Genomic DNA, 13,929 nt, shown 5'->3' with positions numbered 1-13,929 from the left:
CAGTCTATGAATTAGGCCTGTGGTTCTCAACTTATTACACAGTGTGGCCTACAATGTGTTACCTGGGCCACAGGGGCTGGGTGGCAGGGCAGCGACAGCCCGGACCCCAACCCCAGACCTCTGCTCTGCGGGGCCAGCCGACTGCCTGCCCTGGACCCCCACCACGTGGCTGCCCCAGGGTTGGGAGGCTGCTCCATCTCCTAGAGCTCACAAGGCTGGTTGGCAACCCCAGACCCCACCACACGGGGTGGGCCAGCTGCCCCAACACCAGAGCTTGTGGGGCTGGGCAGCTGCCCCGGAGCCCAAACCCTGTGGGGCCGGCCGGGAGCCCTGGACCCCTGCCATGTGACTGCCCTGACCCCAGGCCCCGACCGTGTGGCTGCCCCGACTCCAGACCCCCACTGTGCAGCTGCCCCGGACCCCAGAGCTCATGAGACCGTCTGGCAACCCCAAACTCCAGCACATGGGGTGGGCCAGCCGCCCCGATGCCAGAGCTCAGAGCCACTGAATTAGGCAATATGCAGTGCATGAATAAAGAGACAAGTGAGGGGAAGAGGAGTAGGAGGACAAGATAAGAGCCAAGACATACCTCAGTAGCCCCAGCGAGCTAAGTAACCACGGAGAGATGCAATTTTAGCAATGCTGGGCTCAAAACCATAGAACTATCTGTTTCCAGGTTTCATCAACTACTGTACAGGGAAGGTCTAGGAATCCTGTTCCCCTTGGTCTGGTCTGGGGGAATTACCGCAGAAAATCTATATTTTTCATTATTTTTTGTTCATTGAATGTGGATAGTGACTATTTGGTATTCCAACAAATATAAAAAAGACAAAAAAAAACCAAAAAACCCACCAACAACAACCCCACAAAACCCTGAACCAAGATACCATTAAAGTGGCAAAGTCAAACAGTCCAAAATTAGGAAACACCAGAATTAAGGTTGCCTGTGCAGTCTTTGTTCAGTCCACTTGCCTCAATGCATTATGTATGATACAGTTTTTAACTGTGTGATCATATCACATCCACAGAACCCCTGCCTTAGTCAGTGAATAAGTAGTTATTCAATATTTCCTTTTATTCTCCACCTTCAATGTGTTGCCTCCAGGCCTTGCTGAATGCATAGCAACCAGCCCCTGAGCTGAGTACATAATTATTAATTTGCTTATGGGCATTCCTGTGGTGTTTTCCCCATAATAACTGAGTGCTTCACAAATCCTTTTGAATTTGTCTTCACAAACTTCCTCTAAGGCTAGGTGATATTATTATCCCCCTCTTATGGATGGGGAATTGAGGCACAGTGACCATTAATTTGGGGTGCCTAATTTGAGACACATGAGGCCTGATTTTTCAGAGTACTTTGGTATTACATAGCTCGTTATCTGTTCAAAGCCCAGCTCCCATTGACTTCAGTTCAGTTGCGAGTGCTGGGCTCCCAGAAAATGAGGTACACATAATTAGCGTGAACATTTTGAGTTGTGACTTGCCCAGCATTACATAGGGACTCTGTCGTTGCTGGCAGTTCTTTCAGACAGCATTCAACTACCTTAGCCATGAGAGGATCCTTTCTCCTCTCACTATCAAGCCCCTGCCTCATTCACTGAACACGTTTCCAAATTCTTCAGGCATCTTACAGACAACAGCCTCCTTCACTACACAACCCTAATTCATCCCCAGAGCATGGTCCATTCTGTGCACTGAATGAGGCATGAATCCTGTCTCAAACTAATGTGTGGTCATGTAATTAAAGACTGTATCATAATGCATATGCACAAGGGGTCCGAATTAAGACTGTGTGCATATATGTAGGCTAGATGTTTTGATTACATATGGAGAGAGAATACATTCTGAAAGATGACATTAGCAGTTTACAGTGCTGAACAGCAACTTCATTTAGTCCTGTGGCTATTTTTTGTTCTTGTTTATATAGCATCATCTAAATCCAGTTTAACATCAAATCTTATATCATGGCTGGGCCCTTTTATGGGGGAACCCAACACTTAGATGAAATCTTTGAGGTAGGATGTATTATCAAAACTTTGCTAAGATGGAAAATAGAATCCAGATGAATCAGCACCACGTGACTTGGGAAGTTGAGTGTCAACAGACAGTCCAAAGTAGGGGTCAATAAGCTGATGCAGTGAACAGCTGCCTTCATCCCAGACCGGCTCGTGTCTTCATCTCTACCAGAGCTGTGATTTCATGACACACGTTAGTAATTAAACAATTTAGTAAGAGAATTACATACTGCATAATTATACCTTCCACTTTAGTGGCAGGAGTCCCCATGCACAACAACTTAGTCATGGTGATATCACAGCTACAAGAAGCAGGAGGTAGGACATCCGGTTTTTTTGTAAGGGCCAAGTACTGACATCCTTATTCAGGCAAAACTCCCACTGTAAATCTAGGAGTGAGGAAGGATTCAGGAATCAGCCCTAAATGTTCATAAGACTGAGGTGTAACAACATGTCCTAAATGTACTGTCCAGTGCTCTCATGATAAAGTGGTTCATACTTTTGCCTCCTTAAAACTTTGTTTTGACTAGTCAAATTAGGTTGTGTGTAAGCAAAGCTTTCTAAGGTCTGCATGAGTGTGGTGGGTGGAAGGAAGACCCACTGCGGAGTGCTATCTGGGCTGACTAGCAGCCCTTACTCAGAAACATGAATGTCAAATGGAAAAAATTGGGTCTCATTTGGGAGCCTGCACATGCATAAGTGGGAGGTCCCATGAGAGCATTCGAGCCAATCAGGGACTAGATGTAGACTCCCAGTCATGTGACCTATGGGAATCAATCACTCCATTGTCACTTCTGCTTATTCTATTCTGAGCAGAGCAGGCTCGAAAATTTCGATGCAAACAAAATTTTGACCAACAAAAAAAAAAGGGGGGGGGGAGGATTTGGGGGGCATTCCCTTCCTGCAGTCTGAGTACTGGTTGAGAGTGGAAGCAGTTTGCTGCTGCGCTTATGTCCCTTAGAAGCAGCTGTGATAGCTCACCACAGTCAAATGCTTCTAACCCCACCCCTTTTAAATTTAATAACAACCTGAAACTCCCTGGTTTTGCAATCCTGTCCATGGGAGGAAGGGGAAGGGAGGGGAGAAGAGCATCAGGAGTGGGGAGCCAGCAGTTCCCTGGCTCTGCAGCTGTCTGCAGTGCTGGTGTTATGGCAGGAGTGTAATATTAGCGAGGTTTAGGAAGGAACACAAGCTGCAAACAGCAGGACCCAGTAGGGCTCTATTCTCCCGTGTACTCTGCACTGCAGTCCGTGTGGTGGTGATTGCTGGCAGCTCGAGCTCCAAGCAAAGCTGCTTGCTGCTGCACAATGTTAGCAGCTGGGGCTGACTTAATTTTGAATTAACACTCCAGGTCCTGACATCGGATGGACTCTCCAGTCAGAGCAGGACTGTGATGATGATAGTTTAGGGTCTGAGAGAGACCAAATCTGTCGTTGTCGTCTTTTTTAAACATTCATAGTTTAAAAATAACCCTTCCTGCAGTTACTCAGCAGCCTGGGGCTGACAGGGACAGCTGGCAAACAGCAGCAAGGTTCCCGCACCACCCAGAGCTTGCTGACAGACACAGAGTTCAGCTCCCTGCTGCCAGCCTGGGCTACAGTTTGCTTTTGTAGTGACACACGGGGCTAGTGGGACAGTTTATGATCATACCGTCGTTTAGGGTCAGAGAAATGTATGTATTTCCTACAGACTTCAGGCATCTCAGCGCAGCAGCAAGCCCAGTGACAAAGAACACAGGGCCACTTAAACTAGGCTCAGGACCCCTCCAGTCTCTGTGGCTTGTCGCTAATGTAGTGATGGAAGCTACAGCTGTTACTGCTTCTGCTTGCCCAGGGCTACAGAATGGTACAGTCTGGGCAGGGCCGGCTCCAGGCACCAGCGCAGCAGGCAGGTGCTTGGGGCAGCCAACGGAAAGGGGCAGCACGTCCGGCTCTTGGCAATTCGGCGGCGGGTCCCTTAGGACTTGCTGCTGAAGAATGAAGCAGCGGCAGTAGAGCTGCTGCTGAAGTGCCACCAATCACGGCTTTTTTTTTTTTCACCGCTTGGGGCAGCAAAAACGCTGGAGCCAGCTCTGACTCTGGGTCAGCAAGGACTATTATTAATCATAGCCTAGCTTAGGTCCCGAGAGACCTATGGGTTCTCTATTTTAAAAATTGTAGACAACTCTCTGCAGCAGGAGGCACAATGGCAACAAGATGAGATTCCGTACTCAAAGCAAGACCCTCGAGTCTCTGCCTTGGATTCTGTTGTCAGATGCTGGTGTAAATCCACAGTTCCTCAGCAGAACTCAGTGGAGTTACTCTGGATTTACTCACAGGGCGTGAGATCAGACTGTGGTTCACCAAGTTGTTCTGAGAGCCAGCATGCGGTTATTGCTGCTGTTGGAGGCTGTGTTTTAATTCCTTCCTGTGCAGGCCAGAGGGACTCTCCTAGTTCGTGCACTGGTGAGTCACTTCCTCCCCTGTGTCTTAAGTGTATAGATGGAAGTTATGTGACTTACCTAAGAACACACAGGGAGGCAGTAGCGGAGCTGGAAAACAAACCCCAAGAATCCCAGTGGCCCGCAACCACGTCAGTCTCAACCAGAGTGTCACCGCCTCCCTAACAGATGATAAATGTGAGCAACTTTTTTAGAGAACAACACTCCTTTGAACTCAGCTCGCTGTATAAATGCAATTTAAATAAGTATTTTTAGATGGCGGGTGTTTGCTAACAGAATAAAAGGTGGCTGTTTCCTGGCCTTGCTCCTCCCATGACCTACTTAACAACTAACCAATCCACATAAGGGACTGCTCTTTCCCTGTAAATATAAATATACACCATTCTTTAAAAGGTGCAGCCAATTGTTGACTACACATCCGGTTTGTTATTTAGAACTAATTATGCTTAGCCAAATTTGTTGCTCAAAGAAAAAACAATACCATATGAAAAGGAGATATACATACCCTCCTCCCGGAGGGCAATCTTATCATGCAGATGAAATTCAATAAAGACAAGTGCAAAGTACTACACTTAGGAAGGGACAATCAAATGTACAGCTACAAAGTGGGGAATAACTGCTTAGATGGTAGCATTGCTGCAAAGGATCAGAGGGTTATACTGGATCGGAAACTGAATATAAGTCAACACTGTGATACAGCTGCGGAAAGGGCTAATATCATTCTGGGGTGTGTTAACAGGAGTGTCGGATGTAAGACATGGGAAGTAATTGTCCTGCTCCTCTTGACACTGGTGAGGTCTCAGCTGGAGTATTGTGTCCAATGCTGGGCATCCTACTATAGGAAAGAGGTGAACAAATTGGAGAGTGTCTAGAGGAGAGCAACCAAAACGATAAAAGGGTTAGAAAACCTGATCTACAAGGGAAGGTTAAAAAAAACTGGCATGTTTAGTCTTGAGAAAAGAAGATAGGGGAAGAGGACCTGATGAGAGTCTTCAAATATGTTCAGGGCTGTTATAAAGAGGATGGTGATCAATTGTTCTCCATGTCCACTGAAGGTAGGGCAAGAAATAATTGGCTTAATCTGCAGAAAAGGAGATTTAGGTAAGATATTAGGGAAATCTTTCTAATTATAAGGGTAGTTAAGCTCTGCAATAGGCTTCCAAGGGAGGTTGTGGAATCCCCATCAGAACTGATTAGAAAACCACCTTCTCAGTGGTAGTCTAGGTTGACTGGGTCCTGCTTCAGCACAAGGGCCTGGACTCAGTGATTTCTGGAGGTCCCTGCCAGCCCTACATTTCTATAATGCTGTGATTCTATGCTCCCCTTACACAGAAGATGTGCTACAAAGATATGCCCCTATATGCCACCCGAAGATTAAGTTTAACACACTAGTTTGTGCCAACTTTGTCCTTGGTACTTCCCTATACTTTCCTATATCTCATTTGGAACCTACGTTCAAGGGTTGATGAGCCATGACAGTGATTCCCTCGCTGTGCTTGGTACAAAGTATTCATGCAGCTTTGCTTTGACAAGTGTCTATTTTTTTATGCCAAAGCTGGTTTCAGCTTTGCAAAGTGCTGTGGGATGCTTGACATGGGTGGACAGAATTGTGGGAAGAGCATAATATATTTAGTTAACATAACTTTCCAACACCATATATATATAATGTACATTTATACCATGGACATAATGCCTACTAATGTGGTGAATGTTACACTTAGCATACGTGTAATGGTTAATACCACCTACAGACAGCATCTGAAAAATCTCCCCTTCTTCCAGCAAAAGGCATCTAATAATATCTCCTAGCAACCCCTCCAATCCACCTCCCACTCTAAGGATAGGTCTACGGTGCAGTTGGAGGTGTGATTGCAGCTTGCGTAGACATACCCGAGCAAGCTTTAATCTAGCTAGTGTGGGTACAAATAGCAGTGATTTAACCATGGGCTCGCCATACAAGGAAGTAGCCAAGGTCCCGGATGAACTTGTACAGCCTACGCTGAAACCTGTGAGGCTGCAGTTTCATTGCCATTGGTACCCGCATTGGCTAGTTTAAAGCTAGCTCCACACATGCTGCAACTACACCTCTGATTGCAGCATAGACATACCCAAGAGGAAGGATGTGCTTTGCAGGGTGTCCCAAAGGTTCATGGCGCCAGGTCCTAGAAGATCAAGGTAGATTTTGTATCCGAGAGTCAAGGCTCCTTCACCAAGAACATTCTGACAGCAGCCCCCTCTCTTTGAGAGAGAGCTCCAAGTTGAGTGCTTTTGCTGATCACAAGGGTGGCAGCTTGGCATGGGGATAGGGGGAGGGGAAGGCAGTCTCTGGGTAGGCAGATCCCACAGCATTCATAGGTCAAAATCAGCACTTCAGTCTAGACCTGGAAACCAACAAGCAGAGGCTAAGCTGGTGTCACTGGGACACCATCTGTGTGCGGGGGTCTGCCTTCTTGGCTCTGGGGTGATACTTTGTTCCAACAAGTCCTAGAGAATATCAAAGGCCAGGTATTCCAGAAACTGATTTGTGATATTCCGGTGTAGAAATGCTGTTCTTACAAATCTTTCCTGCCACGGTTAATGTCATTCTGGGAGTGGAGTTCTGTTTTTCTTACAACTATAGTCAAATGTAAAGCTACATTCTGCATTCTTTAAATATCAGGGGCCTGATTCTCACTTACGCTATTTATTTACACCCCTTTCCTCTGCCACTGACTGAACCGGCAGTGTGTGACACGGTGACCTTACCCTCTAGAACAGTGGTATCCAACCTTTGTATGCCCAGGATCACTTTCTGAAGTTAAGGGAAACCCAGGATCTATCCTGCCCCTTCTGCAAAGCCCATCCCACTTACTCCATCCCCCCATCTCTCTGTCACTCGCTCTCCCCCACCCTCACTCAATTTCGCCGGGCTGGAGTAGGGTTTGGTGTTTGGGAGGGGATGCAGTCTCTGGGCTGGGGCCGAGGGGTTCGCAGTGTGGGAGGGGGCGCTGGGCTGAGCCTGGGGCAGGGGGTTGAAGTACAGGAGGAGGTGAAGGGTGCAAGCTCTGGAAGGGAGTTTGGGTGCAGGAGGGGGATCTGGGCTGTGGCAGAATGTTGGGGTGCAGGAGGGGGTGCAGGGTGCTGGCTCTGGGAAGGGAGGTCAGGGCTGGGGCAGGAGGTTGGGATGCAGGAGAGGGTATGGGGGGCTGGCTCTGGGAGGGGGGTCAGAGTGTTGGGGTGCAGGAGGGAGTTTGGGGTGCTGGCTCCAGGAAGAGGCTCAAGGCTGGGGGTTGGGGTGCAGCCTCCCACTGGGCAGCACTTATCTCCGGCGGTTCCAGGTTGGTAGTGTAGCGTGGCTGCCGCTAAGGCAGGCTCCCTGCCTACCCTGGCCCCATGCCCTGGGGCCACACTGGCCATTTCCGGAAGCTTCCGGGCAGGAAGCCTGTCTTAGTGGCAGCCCTGCTGTGCCGCCGGAGATCGCAATTGACCGGTTGGTGACCACTGCTTTATAAGCATGTTTAATACGTTAGAAATAGCAATAAAATTCATTTCTGCTGCCACTAGAGGTCAGACAACATACCGTCTGCATGAAGACAGCAGAACAATGAAATAGTAGATTATCTGATGCATTGTATTTTTAGATACACAAAGCAAGAGAAATATGTTGTAAGTTTTTCATAAAAAGGTATTTCAGACCATGGCACCTTCTGTATCTACTTGTCCTCTCTTGGCTTTTGTGACTCTGTCCTCTCCTGGTTCTCCTCCTACCTCTTTATGCAGTCCTTCACTGTGTCCTTTGGGGGATCCTCCTCATCCACCCTCCAACTTTCTGTGGGGGTTCCACAGGGCTCTGTTTTTGATCCCCTTCTCTTCTCTCTCTACACCTTATTGCTAGGTAATCTCATCCACAGACACAACTTCAACTACCATCTCTATGCTGACCACTCACAGATTTACCTCTCTACTTCAGACCTGTCTTCTTCATTCCAAACTAAAATCTCAGCCTGTCTTTTGGACATCTCCTCGTGGATGTCTGGTCATCAGCTCAAGCTCATCATGGCTAAAACAGAGCTCCTAATCTTTCTCCTCCCCAAATAATCCTCTTCACTACCTCCTTTCTCGATCAATAAGGACAGCACCATCATCCTGCTTGTCACTCAAGCCCATAACCTGGGCATCATCTTCAACTAGGACCTCCCTCTAGGTCCTTGCTGTATCTAAGGCCACGTTTACACTACAGCCCTATATCGCTATAATTTATGTCGCTTGGGATGTAAAAAATCCATACCCGCGAGCGATGTAATTATACCGACTTAACCCCCTGTGTAGACCGGGCTATGTTGACAAGAGAAGCTGTCCTGTCAACATAGCTATCACCTCTCATGGAGCTGGATTAACTACGCCAACAGGAGAAGCTCTTCACTAAAGTTCTACAGCATCATGGCAGCACTGGTGCAGCTGGGCTGCTGTAGCACTGTATGCGAAGACAAGCCCTAAATGTCACTCATTCTTTCTGCATAACATCTCTAAGTTACATCCTTTCTTATCCATCCACTCAGCTAAAACTCCCATCTTGGCTGTCTTCATCTCATGTCCAGTTACCACAACATACTTCTCTCTAGCCTTGACAAGTGCAAGCTGGCTTTGTTCTGGCTTTGTGCAGTGCCTGGCCCAGACGTAGGTTTCCCAGGGACTATGTTACTGTAAATAATAATATACAACTGGTGCCAATATTATATTTATTTAACAACCTGTTACTAAACAACCACCTATCCAGCATAAAGCATGTGTATTTCTTGAATGTACAGGTAGGGTGTGGACAAAGTCCCATATGTCAATGACTTTGAACCCCTCACTCCGTTTTCCATTGCCTCACAGCTAATCGTGCATGAAACATGTAACCGTGTTTGTATACCCTTTGCACTTTATGTAATATTTTACCAGAATGTCTTAGTTATATGTTTAATATAAGAACTCCCCATTCTAGTATTCCTCTCTTTATAAGAGATGCAGTCCCCATACATTTGTACAGGATGTTGGATTAATAATGATTCATGCTGCAATCCCTAGACAAGGAATACTTCCCTGAGACACCGTACAGTACTTAGTATTTCATAGGGCTATCTATCATTGCCTCCTCCCCAGATTGATTGGAAAGGAAATTACAATCTTTAATTTGGTTGAGTTCAGTTGCAATTCTTTCTCTGATCAGCTAGCATTACCAAGGCTGCCTCTCCATCCAACTGCAGTCTCAGAGCTGTGGAAGATACAGGATTGTCCTTTCTGTTTCACTGAAGTCCTTGCATGGAGGCTTAGGTTTTTCAATAGAGCTATCGCGTCATTCCGTGGTCAGCATCAGTAACTTTTTATAAGCAACTTCTAGTGCTAGATGGATTTCTGGAAAATTCAAAGATGAAAGGTTGACTTGCCAAGATGGCTGGTATATGAAAGGCATTGTAGCGTATTGCTTGTTCACCTGAGTCATATCTACTATAAATGGAACTATTGCAGAATGAAAAGGGAGGGGCAAGAGAGAAAAAAGCCCCCCTTTTAAAGAGCTAATTAAGCAAACCATGCTAACTCAGTCAGGGCTCAGTGCTACACAACCCATTATTTTGTCAGTATTTGGATTGCAGGGCTGCCCCGGGGAGGGGGGGGGGCAAAATTTGCCCCAGGCCCAGGGCCACGCAGGGGTCCCGTGAGCCCTGGCCCGGAGGTGGTCCGGGTCTTTGACGGCGGGGGGCTCTTTGGTGCTGCCGAAGACGCGGAGCAACTGAAGTGCCCCCCGCCGCCGAAATGCCGGCCAAGACCTGGACGGCCGGGTGAGTACAAGCGCTGCTGCTCCCCCGCTTTGCCCCAGGCCTCCTGAATCCTCTGGGTGGCCCTGTCAGATTGTATCTAGTTGGCCAAAGCCTTATCAACAGGTAAAATGGAAAGATAGGGGTTATCGTCTGTTCTTTACAGTGATGTCAGGGAACGACTGACCGCACCAGAACGGAGGGCTAATCTCCCCAGGAACCTGAAGCTGGGAAATAAAAATTCATTTTCTAGAGTTAAGCCTCCAAATCCCTGACAACTTGTACAGCAAGGTGGCAGACGGTGAATCTGCTGCCACTAGTAAGACATATGGCTCTGCACTGGCTTCCATTTGTCCTGAGTTAACTAAAACTGGGGAGTCTGGCATGCTAGTGAGAGCAGCCAAACCAGTAAAGCCCAAATCTGACTTCCTTTGGGGTGTTATTGTTTTGTTAAATCATTTACTCAGTTGACAGCTTCCCTTGCAGCAGCATGGATTTGGCTGCAAACTGACTGATTCTTGGCCCTAAAACGGGCGGTGAGGGCAGCGAGTGGAGAGATTAATTATGAATAGATGATCAGAAGAATGTAGCCCCTTTTTTCCCTATCAGTGTATTTTGTCATTCACATGCATTCACTGAATAGTTTGCATGAGCGTATTTCAACCCATGGGTTGTTTGCAAGCTCCATATTTGTGACAGGTGAGTGGTCACTCACCTCAGGGTATTTGTTTCTGCTCCCTGATTGGATGCTTACAACTTTTTAAAGAGGGCAATGATGAATGGTGAATGGCAAATAGGTCACAGTTCTGATTGCCGCTTATGCAGGTTCAAGGCGGTATATGTGTGCAAAAAAGCTATCCTCCATGCTTCACCTGCTACAGCCACGAGGAGAATCTTTAGCAGGGGACTTGCAACTAGTCTCTACTCCCTTTGTGCTTCCTGGGCAGTGCAAAGGACTGAGGGTTCGTCTACACTGGAGCTGGACGTGCACTAAAAATAGAAATGTAGATGGAGCAGGGGGAGGGGCTTGCCACCCAAGTATGTACTTAGGGTCTTGGACCCAATTGTACTGGGCAGCTAGCCCGTCCCTCTGCTCATGCCACCATGGCTACACTTCTATCTTTAGCATGCCAGCTCGATCGGAGCTAGCATAGGTATGTCTACTGAAGCTGGAAATGACACCTTCAGCTCCAGTGCAGGCATACCCTGAGAATGGGGCAGAATATCTACCCTGTAAGCCCTAGAGAAGGAAACCCCCAAATGTCTGAATTCTGTCTGGGAGGGCTAGAACTCAGTTTGGTGTGCGAGCTGTGTGAATTACTGATTGTTCACGTTGCTGGCGGTTCTGGGGGGGAAATGGCTTGGGGCCAAATGAAATGTTTTATTTTGATTTTGTGAAGACATTTGACTTTTTCAGACTTTTTCCTCCCACCTCCTGTCTTTTTTTTTTTTTTGACAAACAATTCAGTGGAACTGATACAAATTTGTGAAACATTTCAGTGTTACCAAATCTGCCTTTATTACCAAAAAAGCTTCAGCCAAAAAATTCCACCCGTCTCTAATTGGAACCCAATTTTGCTTTGCCTCCTTAAGGCTGAGCAAGACCCAGACGTCCTGTGTCCCTTCATATCTTGAGCAATATAATGAAAAATCTGCTGATCGGAGAGTCCCCCACAGGCCTGTGAGAACAAATGCAATAAAAGACTAGATTAAATCCCAAAGGTATAGAAATAAAAGAGGGCGATTCTTGCAAATATATATGGCTGGATTTAAAAATGAACAGCCTCATGCCTCATCCATCTTCACACCCCTTTGGTGTTTACTCTCCCTTGGACATGCAAGCAATTGAGTTCTGCTCAGTTTACAGAGGGCCAGAGCTCGAGGGCCACGTACCTTTTAAGTCTGTCTTAAGAGGGATTTAACTGTTGCGTATGACTTACATTGGCCTTCTGCAGCAGAGTGGATTCATGGGAGGCTAACTTTAAACAGAGCAGTAAATGACCAGACTAAACTGTGGTCCCACCTTTCCCTACCTGGCTGTTGATGAAGACACACCAGGATTTGTGTCTATGGCTAGGCAATGATGGGGAAAATACAGCCCAGTAAGTGAAATACCCTGAGTATATTTTATACAGATGTGACACTGCTTGGCTCAGCATAAGAACATAAGAACAGCCATACTGGGTCAGACCAAAGGTCCATCTAGCCCAGTATCCTGTCTTCCGAAAGTGGCCAATGCCAGGTGTCCCAGAGGGAATGAAGAGAACAGGTTATCATCAAGTGAGTCATCCTCTGTTGCCCATTCCTGATGGCAGGGGCACAAGGTTAGCAGAAACCCTGCCACAGTGGACATTAAATAAACCAGGCGAGGATTTGATCATACACTTTGCAACTAGGACTGTGCATGTACAATTGACTAAGGTGATTAAAAATGAACTCGGCCAATGGATCTGACAGCAGCCTAGATTTTCTCTGAATGATTCCTCAGGCAAAGCCTGAATGGCCAGAAAGGTTGAAGTGGCCCCATTATTTTTAATGTTGACAGTCATCTTTCTGGTGATAGCATATCATTTCTCTCTGACATCTTGTGGGCACTGCTACCAGGCACGGTTATAAACCTTTAGGAGAAAAGTAGTAGGTTCACCTAACTAACTAACTAACTAACTAACTAACTAACTAACTAACTAACTAACTAACTAATTACATTTAACTCCCTTTCTCTATCACCTCAGCTATTCAGTAACTCCCTGGCTCCTGGCCTAGTTATCAGGGTGCCAGAGTCTTTTTGGGCCTAGTCTACACTGTGAAAAACTTCATACTCTGAGTGCTGTAGCTAGGTCCACCTAACCCCTGGTGTAGACGCAGCTAGGCCGATGAAAGAATTGTGGAAACCTAGCTACCTACCACTTCTCGGAGAGGTAGATTAACTACATTGCTGGAAAAAATCCCTTCCATCAATGTAAGATGCGTCTACACCACGGCACTATGCCGGGCACTGCTGCAGTGCCATAACTGTGCTGCTGCAGCGGCTGACATGTAGACATGCCCTCAGTCTCTTAAACCCCGGTTGTTTTGGGTAATATTTACTCGTACTGGTCTGGGGGAGGGCTGAGGATAAAATGACTCTTGCTCTAGATGGCTGTGGAGGTTTACAGGGAACCTGGTCAGGGCTTTGTACAAATCAGATTGTGCTCTTCTCAGTGGAAATAGTAATAATTTCAGACCCATGCATATTTACAAAACACAACTCTCCAGTACAGCTTAGTTGCTATGGGCAACTGCAGAATGCCAAGCTATTAGAACATTGCTCCAGCACCCAGCACCAAAATGTACCCTGAGGAAACATGCCATAAAAGCCAAGTGGTGATAAGCGGGGTCCCCTCCAGTGCAGCTGCACTAGTGATAGGAAATTTAAACCACTCATGTGAAATTAAAGGGACGCAAATGTAAACAGTCAGGTCATTCTCGAATGCTTGCTTGTCACCTGGTGGCAAAAGGATATTTAAAGGTACCCAGGTTTTATTTGCATCCAAAAACCAAAATATAGTTTGATCGAAGCCCTCAGGGCATTTGAATGTGGACTTTGCCAGGTCATATACACGCTTCACTTGAAGGCTGTTCCAGATATAGTTTTTCTCTTTCCTCTTATCTCAGCTGATGTTATCATTTGTTCCTTGTATTTCCCTTAGCTCTGTGA

Source organism: Mauremys reevesii, linkage group 1 (genome assembly GCF_016161935.1).
Source record: "Mauremys reevesii isolate NIE-2019 linkage group 1, ASM1616193v1, whole genome shotgun sequence".
NCBI lineage: Eukaryota > Metazoa > Chordata > Testudines > Geoemydidae > Mauremys > Mauremys reevesii.
Note: the sequence above shows the minus strand (reverse complement) of the source record.